Raw genomic sequence first — 10479 nt, 5'->3', positions numbered from 1 at the left:
GCTGCAGGCAGAGTTGCCACCCACTAGATCAGGCATGAGATCAGGCTGCCCAGGGCCCCATCCAACCTGGCCTTGAAGATGGACAAGGATGAACGTTAGAGGATGGCAGAAAGTATATACTGCTCTTGGTTAGAACTGGAGGAGCTTCCATTGAGAAGCAAAACCCATATCGAGTCAGCACCGGTGGCAAAACATTGGAGCAGGCTCAGAGAAGAGCTGGAACCTTGAACAAAATTCAACACTGAAGTGTGTTCAGCAGATCCATTTTCCTCTGGAAGATGATGTTTTTGCTTTAAAGAGTGGCAGTTGGGAATAACATAATTCCTGGCCTTTGCACACAATGATACTTCTAACCAGGCTTTATTGGCCTTTGATGACAACGTGCATTTGCTGATGAATTAGCAGCTTGGAACAAATTTCAGAGGACTTGAACATATGTGTGCAGTTAGATCCCTTCTCTCACACAGTGTGACAAGGACACTCTGCTGCATCGGGGTGGGGATTCTGTCAGTGCCGAGCCCTGAACTTTGTGACGGATGGCTGTCTTTGCGTTTGCACCCAGCAAGGTGAAGGGCTGTTCTGATGGGTGCAGGTAATCATTTAATGAATACTTCTGGTTGGATTAAAGGATGTGTGGGGTTGGAAAAAAGTCAAGCATTCATGTGTAAGAAAGACTGGAACTAAAATTACTTGTGCGATTCTAAATTGGACTGCTTATGGTTATAATATCAAAGACGTTACATTATTTTTTCCGGCAGACCACTGTCTCATTTAGCATGGGAAAATGAACGGATCATGACCGCGAGGTAAATAAGATTATTGCCTGTATAACTGTTAGATTATTTGCTACAGAAATTTGCACAGATATAACAAATGAGACCAGAGGAAAAGCTCTGTCCCTTTGCCCCAGGCTTTTTTCCACATACAAGCTGCTCTCCTTTGCCGTGTTATTTCAAGGTAACATTAGGATTTCTCCGCACTTTGAGTGGCCCTTCTGCCTCCCTGGCTGCTGCCCATGCTGGTGCCAGAAGCACCCTCCAAAAGAGTGCCATCTGTGGGAGGTAGGATCTCTGGTGCAAACTTCTGGGAACGGGGGATTTGGAACAGACGACCTTCAGAGGTGCCGTCCAACTCAAACGATTCTGCAATTCTATGATTCTAATAAACCACCCCTGTACTTCCTGATGTAACTAAATTCAAGCACATTTCTGATCACAGAGTCACGGAATCATTAAGGTTGGAAAATTCTTCTGACGGCCACCCTTATTACCCAAGTTCGTTCTCCAGAAGAGGAAAACAGAAGTTTTCAATGATTTGGTTGCATGGGAAACCAAAGGCAGAACAGTCCGTATGGAAAGAAGTAACCATCTGAAGAGCAAGGGTTTTTGTCCCAGCAGTACCAGGATTGTCTGGCAGTACCAGACTAGCTTGAGCCAAGCAGAGCTCACCATAGCAGCAGCGACAATGTGTAACCCCTGGACGACCACCAAACACTTGGGGCTGCACGTCCCTCAGAAATAACAATTGTTACCACAGCTGAGTGCAGCTTGCCATCACTGCCGCTTGTAAAAACCCAAAGCCCTTCTGCCAAGGTGGGATTTCTGCATCGCGGCGTTCACGCGGACTTGAAGGGCAATGGTCAACAGTCACCCTTCAGCCCTTAATAATCTTTAACTCTCCTATTCAGTCCTTACACACTGAAAAGACTGCATCTTCATCTCCCCGTCGTGTGAGACACAGCTGATGCCGTGCGTTCGTGCAGCGGTGTCACGCGGCGTTTTTGTGTTTTTTTTTTTCCCCTCTTTTTTCTTTTCCAGGGGCAAAGGGAGGCGATAAGGCTGTCCTCGCGCTTGGGTGAACGTGGGCCACTGACACTCGCCCTGGGGCAGCGAGGGGCCGCGCTTAAAGTCTCTCCCGCTGAGGACGAAGGACTTTTTATCCCCCCCTTGCCTCTCCCCTGCTTCCCCCGCCGGAGCGCGGACGGCTGCCATTGTCCGCGGGCGCCGAGCGGGGCAGCGCCGCCGGAGCACCGGCCCGGCCCCCAGCGCGGGGCCCGGCCGCAGCCGCCGCCGTGCCCGGGGGCAGAGGGTGTGCCTTGTGCCTCCCCCCGCCTCCCGCCCTCCTCCGGGCAGAAGGGGAGGAGGAGGAGGGCGAGCGGTGGGAGGGTCTCCATTGAAATAAACAAGCAGGCAGTTATTAAAACGGGAACATGGCGGCCGCAGCCCCAGCTTCAGCTTCATCTTACAAAGCGAAGGTCAGCGCCGGCGGCGGCCGCGGCGGGAGGCGACACTGACCCCGGTAACGGCTCCCGCGCGCCCCCTCGGCCCCGCCGCTGCGGGGGGTGTGCCCCGGCCCCGGCCCCTGCCCGCCGGGAGCGGAGCGGCGCGGAGAGCGGCGGTGTTGGCGTGCGGCAGGGCGGCCGCGCCGGGGCGGCTTCCCCCGCGCCCGGCCGGGGGGAGGAAAGGAGGGAGGGGGGGTGAAGCGAAGCCGGGCGGCGCGGGGCCGCCCCTCGCCGGGCACCGCGCTCGGGCTGCGGGCGGACTTCCCCGGGACGGCCGGGCCGGGGGGGGGGGGTCGGAGCCGCCGGGGGAGGACGGGGCACAGCTGCGGAGAGGAGATGGTCGGGAAACTTGCGGGAGGCTCCGCGCCCGCCGACAAAAGGGGCGATCCGGGAGCAGGGCGGCGCTCGCCCCTTCCCCGTGTGACACCGGCGCGGCGCCGCGGCCGCCCCGCTCCGTTCCGCGGGGAAGGCGGGGGCACAGCGGGCAACTTCTGTAACTTTCTGCGCGGGGGCTGCGCCTGCGTGCGCGCGCCGGGCCGAACCGCGGGGGCGGGCGGTGGGGCGGCGGGGCGCCGCGTTTCAGGCCGCGGCCGCACGGCGCTGCGCAGCCCGGGGCGCCCCGCCGCCGCCGCCGCCTCCCCCCGATCCGCCCGAGGAGAGGAGGGGAGGGGTGGGGGCCCGGCCGCCGCAGTGCCTTGTGGCTGCGGGTGTGCGCGGGGCGGGGAGCGGCGGGGGAGGAGGAGGAGGAGGAGGAAGGGGTTGTGGCAGCCGGCGGTGGGCGCGGGGCCGGGGTCCCTGGGCGGGTGCCGTTCGCTCCGGTGTCGCTGCGGAGCGGGGGGGAGGGGGTGAACGCGCGCGGGGGGCGGGGGAGGGGAGGTGCCCGCCGCTTCCCCCCCGCCCCGCGCGGGGCCGGTGCCGCCCCGCCCCGCCGTGTGCGCGCCGCGGGGACCCCGCCGCCGTGCTTGTCCCAGGCCGCGGGGCGCGGCGCTGTCGGGCCTGGGCGCTGCGGGTGGGACCTGCGGGCTGCGTGCGGGAGGCCGGCGCGGCGCGGGAGCCGGGGGAGCGGCGGCGGTGCCGTCCTGCGGGCCGGGGCTGAGACGCGCTGTCCCGCGGCTGTCGTTGAGCCAGGAAGCGGTGCCCTGGTGGGAGGAGGGCGGCTTTGCTCCTTCGGCAGTAACTGCTGCTGCGTGCCTGGCTTTTAGGAAGCAGGTGAACGAGCTGTGCGGCTGGCCCGGTAATATTTCTGTGGTGTTGAAGAAGAGTTTGAGCTCAGCACATCGTGTTGGCAGTTCCAGCACGGCTCTGTTGCTGCTGAAGATAAGTGAGCAGTTTGATGCTGCTCAGCCTCTTATTTCCAGAATTTGCTGCCACAGTGGCTGATAGCCTTCATTAACTTTCAGCCTTTTGAGTTTGCATGGACCAAATTACGAAGCCACTCATCTGTTGTTCGCTTCCCAGCTCCTCACGGCCCTACAGCAGCGCTGGGCCCTGCTCTGGGGGAGCCTTGAGCAGCTGTGGGGCATGGGGAGCTGCACTGTCCCAAAGAGCGCTCAGCTTAAACCATTATCAGCAGAGCAGCGCTCTGCTTTGCCTCCCCACAGCTTACAGATCCCTGTGAATAAGAACTGTGTTGGTACCAACCTCCTCAGAGTTTTCAGGACGTTTCTTGCTTACATTGTTGGCAGTATCTCACATGGGGTACACAAGGCCCGTGCAAATCTGCACATGTATACATCTGCAGGCACGCATGGGCACTCCTTGTTTTGTCACTTGGAATACAGCTACTCGAGGGCTGTGTTGGAACTGAATACAGCAGTCAGCTGCACTGTGTCACGGAGATAAAGCGATGTGTAACTGTACACCCGTGGTTACTCTCCAAGTCCACGACAAGTGCCACGATGAGCTCGGTGTTCGCAGCCAGCCCTGGGATCCAGCACCCTGAGCAATGCTGTCATGGCATCAGCCCTCAGCAATACTCGGAACAGCTTTAGAAAGAAAGGTTGATCCTAAATGCCATGCAAATATTTGGAGGATCAGCTCATTTTTCATATGTTTGTATCTCATTTTGGTGAGCATTGCGCAACAAGGGCCTGGCGAAGGTACTGTCACTGTGTCAGTTTTCCAGTCAGCAGGTTCTTTTATTTTGCTTAAAAACTGAAGTTTTCTCAACTTTGTATTTTGTAAGGCTCGAGGCCTTTACTGGCAAAAGGGCCCACATGCTGCATTGTTACTTCATGGGCACGTATACTTCATACTGCAGCTTCTGAAGATGCTGTGTGCTGCAGAGTAGGGTGTGCGCATCTGCCCTGTTCTTCTTTGTGTGTCCTGGTGGTGTCAGTGCTCTGTGAAACCCAATACATCTGAGTGAGGAATATTTTATTCCTATCAAGAATGATACTGTTGCAATAAGACAGTTGTGTTTAAGTTGTTAAAGCACAGCTACATTTCCCTGTAAGGAAAAAAAAAAAAAAAAAAAAACCAACCCACCGAGAATGCGTTTGCATATAATGTGTATTGTATTAAATTGGAGCCATAAAGGTCAGCTACTTGAGAATATTTGCGTTTTTATAATCCTGAAAGTGCAGCTTGTTCAGTGCAGGGCTCTCTCTCCCAGTGCAGGACTCTCTCCAGCACTGCTCCGTGGCTGAAGGCAGCTCCTACCCAGTCCATCTGCAGTGCGAGGGCTTTCGGTAGGAAGAATAAAGTCCTCGGGAAAGACAGCTGCAATGACAATGCCCACTGTCTCCTGGTCCTTTTGTTTGTTGCTGATGTCACTGTCTCGTGGGCAAAATCTGGGGTTCGGTGCTGAGCTGAGTTTTGTTAGCACCACCCGGATTGAGATTCTGGAAACTGCTGAGGCTTGTGAGATGTAAGCCTTGAGGATACTGTCAGTTCGTTTAGGAGAAAAGGCTGAACGAAAGGCTGGTGCCAAATTCAAGTACAAATGTAACTCTCTTTGTCTGCTCAGCACTAATAGGCTGTGCGCTGAAGGAAGGCAGTGCTGAGCCAGTGCTGTCTCTGTCACGCTCATTTTTGCACACTTGCCATGGTTGGCTTCTCTAAACAATGCAAACCATTTCCAAGTGCATATGAAGTATTTAACAAATCCCATGCGTTTCTGTAGTATTCTTACCAATGTCAAAATGCTCAGTTTACATTTATTTCTGCGTTTGGCTGCTGAGGTCAAAGGTTGGGTGTGCTGTTACAGAGTATGTGCCCTTCTGTGTGACTTAGCTTTTTGAGCTAGAAGCTGGAACGCTGATATTTACTTTGTAGAAGGGTATATGGCAGCATCCATTCAGCGCTCATTTGCTGCTCTCAGATCGTGTAGTTACAGATGGCTACTCTGGCAGGAGCCCCTGTTTTTATTTTTAAATAAGGTGAAGTTCAGTGCACCACTTTATTTGTGTTAGTTGTTAAAACATTCTCATGCTCCTGGTGGCAGATAATGACAAATCTCTCAATGCGATGCTGGGAGCAAGGGGGGCGGAGAGGGAAACAGGGAGGGACTGAGGGGGGGGGAAACCCTCCTGAGCATATGGAGACATCCAGAAAAAGATGTGCATCGTCAGCTGTGATTCCATTGTGTGCTGGCAGACAGGATCTGAGCCTCCCTTCTCTGGGGAATTTAAGCCTCGCAGAAGTGTTCTTCGACTTTTACCCATCAGGTTAATCGAGCTTAGATAATGTACACTTCACTTATTTATTATAGATGGTATTTTGATAAAGATAGTATTTTGATAATATTTTAAGATTTCAGGCAAAATATGCAGTTGCGAGGACTCCTGCTGTGTGTTGGAATAACATTTTGAACAGCAGTGCATGTTGCTGAAATGGTAACTTGGAATAGTAAGAGTAATTTATATTATGACATCAGTGGTTACGTGCTACTAAAGCAGCTTACCACTTCGAGGTTAGTAGTTTGTCAGCAGTATTTGCATTATGCAAACACTCCCTGATTTAATGATTCAGTAGCTTTAGCCTTCTCAAGATATACCAGGTAGGAATGTGACGTGGGAAATGACAGCTTGTGTAGTTTAATCAATGTGGGGTGCAGCATTTAAAACAAAAACAAAAGAGAGAATCATCATGATGTATTTTTAAATCAGGACTTGAACCAACAAAAAGCCCGAACTATTTTGTCAGTATTGTGATGTAAGTACTTAGAAATAGCATTAGCATGAATTTACCTGATGGAAAAAAAGCCGAGTGGAGGAAATTAATTTTCTGCTGCTCAGTCCTGCATTTACTTATTACCTAGAACAGTGTTTCCTCTCCTGAGCTTTTAGAATATTTCTGCTGCTTTTATAAAATTACTTTGAATTGATGAATAGTTCAAAAAATAGATCTTGAATGTGGTGGATTCACTGCATTACATTTTGTTAATGTTTATGATTTTTCAATCTTGTTCCATGGAAATAAGATGTTATTCAAGTTAAGTGTAATAGAAATTTGCTTAGTTTTAGGGAAATCATATAGGCTCAATTCCTGTGGAAGGTGTACGGTCACTGGGGCGGTTGGCTTTTTAGTTAGTTCATTAATTTAAATGTCTAAAGCTATACAACAACACATTAACATTGCACACTTTTTTTTTTCCTTCTGCAGCTGCATCATTATACCATTCCAAGCCTTGCATTTCCTTAAATGGCTTCCATAACAATCTCCCATTAATACAGTTACTGGCAGATATTATTCTTTCTTTGCTCTCATTTTAGCAGTTATAACTGATAGTAAATCTCACTCTTTCTGTGAGCATGCTCTGTATGTATTCTAAGCCTTTTTGTAAAATACATTTGATTTTTGCAGGTAAGGTGCAATGTTCTCTGTGCAAATCCCAATTATGGTTTTAGTGTTGTTTTTCTTTGTTGGAGAAGTTACTTGCTACTTGGAAAGGTTAACATATTTTGGTGAAGTAGTAAATGTTATGGAAACTGTTCATGTATGAATGAAACGGCAGGGGATATAGGTGACAAATTAAAGATACATACTGAATGTGTTGATTTATCTGTAATTCTTGGGTACTGCAGATCACATGAGCTTATGTGGGGGGGATCCTGGGGTATACTGAGATCATTTATCTGATGTAGCGATGACTGAGCGTTGCTGTTTTGATGCTTTTTTAGTGAGCTACGTAAGACATATTGTTGCTCTTTGGTAGGATTTATAGTGGGCATATCACAATTGGCTGCTTTATTGGCTGCCTCAGTGGAAAAGACTGGGATTGAAGAATGGGCATGGAAAGTGAAGTAACGTTTTACTTGCTAGGTCAGAATTACTTCACAGATGTAAGATTTTAGGTCCACAGTAATTCATCTGTATGTGAACAAATACAGTTTTTCATTGGCGTTAGTATTGATCTCTAATGAGTCCTACACAGGGACTTTGAAGAAAATTGCTCCAATTAAAAACAATGCAGTATGTCGCTTATTTGTACCTCACAGATTATGTAGGAAGTACTGAAGTGCATTTCGAAAGGAAACTTTGTGAGGAAGGAGGAAATTCTGCCTATGAATAAATTTGATAGTATATCCTGACACTTATTACAGCTATTTTTATGAACTCACAAATACATCACATGCCTCCATGACAGAATCAAATTTAGAAAAATAAATCAAGGTCATATGCTTTTCATTCCTTTTGCAAGTGAGAGTTTAGGTATTACCTGATCTACAGTGCAGATAACTTTCCTTCAGATTTCTTCCACCAGACTTTGAGTTTGCCAGCTTTTCTGTTTCTAAAGTAATGTCAGGGCTTGTGGACCAGCCACATTTGTTATTCTCAAAAATAAATGTGATTATTTCAACTAATTTCACTTGCTGCTCTTATTCGGATTTGTACCTTGGTCTTTAGAGATATGAGCTGTGTCATCCTCCTTTCCTATCAATTACCTAAAATAGTTTCTTTGAGGAGGAAGGCTGAGGTTATACAGATTAATACATTATTTATTTTAGCAGATTTCAACTGCTGCTCCAAGAAGAAGAGCTCTGCAAGTCCAAGTCTGCATGTTTTGATGTTTTTTTGTCTTTTTTTCCCTATAATTGAAATTTACAAACAAAAGTATGCTGTTTTGTTTTAGCAGAGCTAGAACACTTGTTGCCTTGATCTTTTATTGCTGTTTTTTTTTTTTTTTGAAGCCAACCTGTTGATGCTCTCAAGTGTAGCTTTAATGACATAGTTTAAAGCTTTTCTTTTTTTTTTAAGTACTTTTAACAACTTTTTTTTTTAACCAACCTGTGTTGGCAGTTGTGTTACAAATGTACTTCTGACTGTTTTGCTCTTTTTTTTTTGGGGGGGGGGGGGGAGGGGAGAATCACGGCTTACTTTGATACAAAGATACTGTGTTTCAAATGAGACCTCCAATTGTTTTCTTGCTGCAGTTGTGTGTGAGATTAATCTTAACTGTGTAGTAAAAAGATGACCTGTAGGACCATTTCTTCATGGTCTTCAGATTCCCTCTCTCTTACACTGTGTGTAGATGGTCAGAAAATAGATCCACTAAGCTTCCATGCATTAAGTAAGTGTCTTTGGAGGATGAAAAATTGATTGAATGGTGGTATTGGAAAATGCCAAGTGTGAAGAATAGTAACTATGATATATTCCATTTTTGTGTCATAGCTAAAGCAATGCAGGGACCATTTCCTCATGCATGCTTTTGTTTGAGGCCCGCATACAGGCCTTTGAGCACCACCATTAACAGTATTATATCACTGTGAAAGCTGGCTTTATGCAAGGGTGCTTTCTGTTGAGTTTCCAGAGGCACCCTAAGGACCTTGTGATTCTTGCGGGAATGATTAGCATGGGAATAGGTACTAGTGGTGCAGTTTCCTACAGTGTTGCTTTTCCTTTGTACTTCAGAAAAGGGCCTGAATAGGAAAGCAAGGACTAATAGGTGATGTCAGTGCCCAGTATTTGTCGCTTTCTTCACTGGTGGTGTAGTTTAATGAAAAGTATAAATCTGGAGTACACTGAATGATATGTGTTTGGGTACATCAAGCTTGTCACTAGTTGCGGTACAATTTGAGGCTTAGAAAGAAAAATCTTGTTAGTAGTGTTCTGAAGATAGTATTTCTGTATGAAACTATCATACAGTGTCTTGGCATTCAGACAGCCTGGTTATTACTGTTTTTTATAAAGTTTGACTTATAGAGCAAGTGGAAATGACAAGTTCTGGAGAGTTTTTGTTGTTGCTAGCCTGTGTTCTATTATCTAGTCATTGAGAATCATGTTAGCTCGGTGCAGGCTTCTTGAGCAGTGACACTGGAAGGCCACATAGATCAGGAGGAGAGGACCTAAAATATGTTAGCAATAGCAAAACACCGGCCGTGCTAGTTGCTGAGAGATGAGATGGTACTAGAGTAGTGCCCATCCTCCGACTGAAAGGCAGGCATGAGGAAGAGGATTTGGCCCTAGACTTGGGAGATGAGTGGAAAACACTTTTGTGTATACAAGCTCTTGTTATCATTGCTGTCCTGTGGAAAAGGGCCTCCCCACCGGGACTGACGCTGCAGCTCTCATCCTCTGCCTTTGGCATGAAGGGCACTCAGCACCCAGCTGTCTCCTCTGCTAGTTGGGCAGTGGCTTCTCCTTGCTGCCTCTTTCTGTGCTACAGGTGTCTGGCATTGTAATTGTAATCCCTGTGATCCCTGTGAAATTGCCACATGATCTGGTGTTCTACTGAGAATTTTATTCTAAGACAAGATCACATATTCCATGAATGTGGGCAAACTCCAAAGCACCATATTTGTGATTTGTAGGCCTCGTATACTTAGGCATTCCTGAGGGGATAATGTTTGTTTTCAGATCTCCTGTGTATATATTTTATGTAAGAATTCTTTTTTGTTAGTGGGCCCTCTGGCAGCTTGTAGTGGTATTTTGTCTAACTAGAAGAATTCAAGCCAAGTTTATTTGAAGAAGGTTTATGTGAGGTGGAAGAATTGACAGAAATAACATCATTTAAAAATTCCATTTTTCTTGAGGCATAATTAGTGCTTTATGTTGTTGTTGATAACTTACGGCTCTTCATGTTCTACTCTTCTGTTAGTCAGAATGACAGATTAGAAACCTCTTTGGTAGCCTGCTTGGATATATTTTACATAAAGTACTGTTTGATCTACAAAAAAAAAAGTCCTAGTATAGTATTTTTTTTTTTTTTTTGATAGTGCCATGCTGGTATTACCCTCCTGTTCCTCTTCCCTGAG

At 47.8% G+C, this 10479-nt stretch overlaps 1 protein-coding gene across 8 annotated transcripts in view; it reads left to right on the top strand.

Annotated features, from left to right (window-relative positions):
* Window positions 1–2064: 2064 nt before the first annotated feature.
* The window catches only part of NCOA2 (nuclear receptor coactivator 2), a 185045-nt gene continuing 176630 nt past the window's right edge, over window positions 2065–10479 (top strand). For 5 of the 8 annotated variants that reach the window (XM_090137695.1, XM_090137694.1, XM_031604859.2 and 2 more), the window contains exon 1: window positions 2066–2298. The gene's annotated coding sequence lies outside the window, so the exon portion shown is untranslated. Of the gene's footprint in view, window positions 2299–10479 lie in introns of all 8 variants that reach the window. The other 3 variants (XM_090137696.1, XM_090137693.1, XM_090137699.1) reach the window with 2 other exon arrangements.

The sequence above is a fragment of the Phasianus colchicus genome, chromosome 3 (genome assembly GCF_987193195.1).
Source record: "Phasianus colchicus chromosome 3, bPhaCol1.hap1.1, whole genome shotgun sequence".
NCBI classification, from domain to species: Eukaryota; Metazoa; Chordata; class Aves; order Galliformes; family Phasianidae; genus Phasianus; species Phasianus colchicus.
Note: the sequence above shows the minus strand (reverse complement) of the source record. Positions and strands in the feature narration are given on the sequence as shown.